The following is a 4,961-nucleotide window of genomic DNA, read 5'->3' on the forward strand; positions in this document are numbered from 1 at the left end:
AGAAGAAGAAGAAGAAGAAGAAGAAGAAGAAGAAGAAGAAGAAGAAGAAGAAGAAGAAGAAGAAGAAGAAGAAGAAGAATTAAATTCTGACCATACTGGATTCCTTAAGATCTGTTCTCAGAATTTCAACAAAGTAAAAGTTTCTAGAAATACTCAAGAAAAAGTAGTTGGGATTGATACTGGTCATTCATGCTGAGGATCTTTTGAATCTCTTTCTTCATCTTGGATGGAAACATCATTGAGATTCACAACAGGGCCAGTGGCACAGCCCAGGGGAGGGCTTCTGGGAGGAGTCCAGTGAGCTTCAGGTCACCAGTCACGTCCTGCACAAGGTCCTGTGTGGTGTCACTGTGGGTCCCCTAGTTACCTCAGCTAACCTACCTTTGATTTTGCAAGCTTATCACGAGCTTTTCTCTGGAAACGATTGCATAGCTATTTAGTCGTTTACAAAACCAACCAATTCCCACAGTGAGATTTATTTCCATGGGAGTCAAATGTTAGTTTCTAGCTAGCAGAGAGAAAACTGTTGTCATGGAAACCATCCCTCTTTACACTACGCTGGCGCTGCAGCTCACTGGCATGGAAACAAATTGACAGAGATGCTGAGAGGAAGAGTGAAAAAAAAGTCACATGTAGTTTCAATCCATTTTTCTGAATAATACTCATGATCATTATTAATTTTGTTGCAGATGGAAATTGTAAGACGCGGATCCTAGCAAACCTTCCAGTGCTGGGAAGGAAAAACCTAAATGGAATAGAAACACTATTTAGTATCCCAAAGAGTTTTTCTTTTGCCAATGAAGAGGGATGATTATCAGAATAAGATTGTGTTTTAATTCCTTCCCAGACTGCTTGATGCGGTGGCAGTGAGAGGGAGAGGCCTTCCAAGGGGGATGGGATTTTCCTGCTCTTCGGGCTTTAGGACGGTCATGTTAGGAATATTAAGAAGCAATGTTTGGTTCACCGTCAATACGAAAGGTTTGAATGCCTCTCAGACACATAGGTAAAGAACAAAGAGCTTCTGCACACGCATCCTTCTTGTGACCCTGCGGTATCCTGAGTCACCAGGAGGGTCACCTGTGTGTCACAGGCCTGATAGCAATTGTGCCTTGCTAACAGTTGGGACACTTCTCGTGGTGTAGGGTGTCATGGGCAGAGGTGGCACGTACCACCAGTTTCTTACCCCATGATCTGGTCGTTCCTGCTCCCTGGAGAATAGCCACTTTTTGAATTAGGCCTAAATAAAATCATAGCATTGTGGAGGATGCAATAGAGCTGATAGAAAGGTCCTCTGCTTTCGAAGATTCCTGTGGTTAAATTGGGCCCATCTAGATCATTTAGATCTTTAATTTTACTCACATCATGTAAAGGAGCATATTAACAAGCCCTGGATGGAGGTATGGGCATTGTGGGGCCGTCATTCTGCTTACCGTGAAGGAAACAGCCCTGATGCTGATTGACTCTGGTCACCCTGGTGCCACTGGCTGGTCCTTGCTCTCAGTGATACTTCTGAGCCGCAGGACTTCACTTAAAATGAATGTTCATCAATGCTGTTTATGGGTGTGGGTCTAGCCAATGTCGCTTTTATCCTGCTTAAAGTGTCTCATAGGCTGAGACATAGATGGTAACATTGTTGATATTTTTCAAGTTTAAAGAAAATGCTAGGGGCCAGGGAGATGGCTCAGTGGAATAAGCGCTTCCCTGGCAAGCGCAAGGGCCTGAGTTCAATCCCTGGTTCTGCAAAAAAAAAAAAAAGAAAGAAAGAAAGAAAAAGAAAATGCTTAACTTTGAGCTTATTTAGTTTCTTACCTATCAGCTATCTTTTGTGTTATTTCTAAATTTTTTTAAAAAGTTAAAGAGACCCCTATATTTTGCCGCAGAATTCATAAATTGTGTGTGTGTGTGTGTGTGTGTGTGTGTGTGTATTGCTGGGTTCAAACCCAGGACCTTGAGCATGCCAGACAGAGACTTTACCTGCGCTATAGCCTCTTATAACTTTATGCTGTAGGGCTAGGAAGATAGCTCAGTAGAGTAAGTGCTTGCCTTGCAAGCACAAGGGCCTGAGTTCAAACCATTTTGGTTCTGCCAAAAAAAATTATAATAAAATAAATAACTTCATGCTATAATAATAACACTGAATTTGGATGTTCTTCTGGTCAGCATTGTGAGTAAGCTTGAGACGTAGGAAAGAACTGTGACCCTCCTTGGGGTCTAAGAGGTCGAGGAGATGGAGAAGAGAGGCAGCACTCCTGGTGTGCAAAATTCCACCTAAGAATAGTGCTTCTAGTCGGAATGAGATAGTGGGGACCGTGCAACACAGGTGAAAGATCAAAATACTGGGACAGGATCCCTCAGGAACTGAGCCTGTTTTGTGCTTTCACAGCAGAGCCAGAAGACAAAATGGAGCTGCAGGGCTCACATGCAGCCCCGGAGTGAACTGTTCAGCAGCCACATGCACAAGGTCCCAACCCAGATGCCGTCAGCCTCTGGCAAACCCACTTGCCCCATAGGAGGTGCTCGCAGATGCTGCCTCCAAGCAGGTGCTCTGTAAGCTTCAGTCCCAAATTGCATGGAGGACCTGGATGGAAACTTTTTTTTTTCCCTTTGGCGGAACCCGGGATTGAACTCAGACCCTTGCCCTTGCCAGGGAAGTGCTTATTCCACTGAGCCATCTCCTCGGCCCCAATGGAAACTTTTGATAGGACCATTTGCTGTGTTAGTTCCTCCTTCCTCTTTGTTCAAGAAGCTGCCCGCCTGACTTGCCCTAAGTCAGAGCTGAAACTCCCTTCTTGCGCAAGTAGAAGTCCCAGTAAACATCTTGCCTGGCCGTATTTTTCTGGGTCCTGCCTCATTTCTACAGTTTCTGGAGCCACGAATGTGGCCCTGGGAACAGGAACACTCTTACCGAGGGCGCTTAGGCTTCCCAGATAACTCACAATATATTTTGGTAAGTGGCTCTCCTTAATATGCATTATTCATAGAATTCCTTTAATTTTCTGTTCAATCTAAAAATTCTTTTTTAAAAACATATTTAGTACAGGGTCCCACTACGCAGATCAGACTTGTAGTGATCTTCCTGTTTTCAGCCTCCCAAGTGCTGGGATTACAGGCACGTGCCACCACGCCCAGTCTCAATTGCAGTCTCAGTGCCTCCCAGGGGTGGGGCCAGCACAGCACATTGGGGATCGAACTCTCGGTCCCTGCGTCTGCCGAAGCAGGTGCTGTAGTCCTCTGAGCTATCTGGCCGGCTCCAAAAATTCTTCAGAAGAGTGTTTCTTCATTTCCAAGAGATAATAAATATTAAGCTAAAGCATTTGTAGACTAGAGTGGCATCCAATGGAGGTCAAAGTTATATTTTACATTTTACTTAGTAATGGACCAATGTAAACCACCTTTATTCACATGATAATATATGGGAAGGTAACAGCTTGCAAAATGGAGAAATGTAACAAAACATGCAAATTATTTGATGAGTAGGATGAAGCTATTAAAAGAAATATGAAAAATCCATAAAAGAAAAAGTATTTTATTATAATTCATATGCAACATGGAATAAAGCCCATATGTCAATTAACACAATAAATATAAATAACCCACATTTCCCCCATGGTAAAGGGGAAAACTATTGCATTAACGTTAAAAATAAACTTAGTTTTAAAATAAAGCGGAGCTCTTCCGGTTACGGTGTCTAGAGGCTTTCATAATTGTCCAGAGCCTGATGTACCATCGTAGGCTTTCCTACAACACTGCCTCTAACAAAGCTAGGCTGTCCTGAACCCCAGGGACTAGAATTGTTTACCTCTATGCCAAGAAGGTTGGGAAGGTCCCCAAATCTGCGTGTGGTGTGTGCCCAGGCAGAGGGGTTCGAGCTGTGCGGCCTAAAGTTCTTAAGAGATTGTCTAAAACGAAGAAGCACGTCAGCAGCACTTACAGGGGTCCCTTGTGTGCCGAGTGTGTCCGCAACAGGACCAAGCGTGCTCTCCTCATTGAAGAGCAGAAAATCATGGTGAAAGTGTTTGAGGCACAAGCACAGAGTCAGAAGGCTAAATAAAAGGTGAAGCTGTTGCAGTAATAAAGGATGGAAAAGCTAAAATAAATAAATAAAGTGGACCATTTTATAGCAGGGAGCCCAGAGAAGTGAAGGATGTATAATATCAGTGAAATGGATGTCAAGCCACAGAAGAGTATAACTAATGCTAAAATGCATAATGAGGGACCAGTGAGATAGCTCAGCAGACTGAAGCACCTGCTTAGGCAAGCACAGGCACTGTGGTTCAATCCCCAGCACCACATGCTGTGCCAGCCCCGCCCCTAGGGCAGGCTGAGCTGGCCATGGAGTCCAGGCAGGCGTGGTGGCTCAGGCCTGTAATCCCAGCACTGGGGAGGCTGAAAATAGGAGGATCACTATGAGTCTGAGCTACGTAGTAAGACCCTATAACAACCAAATGCAATAAAAAAATAAATAAAATGTACAATGAACACACAAAGAAAATGTAACACACAACCAAGCAAGAGATTATATAAGGCAAAACTTCTACTAACAAGGAACACCATGATCATAACAGTCTTCACCAGAAATTTAATCACTTGTTTATTTTAGAATAGTATAGGTAAAGGAAACTAATAATAAGCAAGAATATAATTTATCTGAATAACCCAATGAACAAGTTCAACTATGTTTATGAATATACTACAAACTTACATTATACATACTCTTATGTATATTCCCTTCTATAAAAAGGAAATCTATGCCCACTGAATGCTTTTCAGAGGATATCACATACCTATAACTATCTATAAAATAATTGTTGCAACTTATAAAAAGTATAGATTCTGTGAACCACATACTCTGTCATCTATGTATTAAAACTAAGTACCCATGCCACTTTTTCCCCACTCCACCAAAACACTGAATTTTCCAATTTTTGGCCCCTAATATTTCTTCATCAAATGGGCCTTGA

The 4,961-nt window shown here is 42.7% G+C and overlaps 1 protein-coding gene and 1 pseudogene across 4 annotated transcripts in view; both read left to right on the forward strand.

Moving 5' to 3' along the window:
- Trim9 (tripartite motif containing 9) overlaps positions 1 to 4,961 on the forward strand; it is a 116,363-nt gene that overhangs the window by 49,009 nt on the left and 62,393 nt on the right. The gene's annotated exons all lie outside the window — the stretch shown is intronic.
- Positions 930 to 4,051, forward strand: LOC105743141 (annotated as a pseudogene).

This window comes from Octodon degus, unplaced genomic scaffold (genome assembly GCF_000260255.1).
Source record: "Octodon degus isolate 3935 unplaced genomic scaffold, OctDeg1.0 scaffold00102, whole genome shotgun sequence".
Classification (NCBI taxonomy): Eukaryota; Metazoa; Chordata; class Mammalia; order Rodentia; family Octodontidae; genus Octodon; species Octodon degus.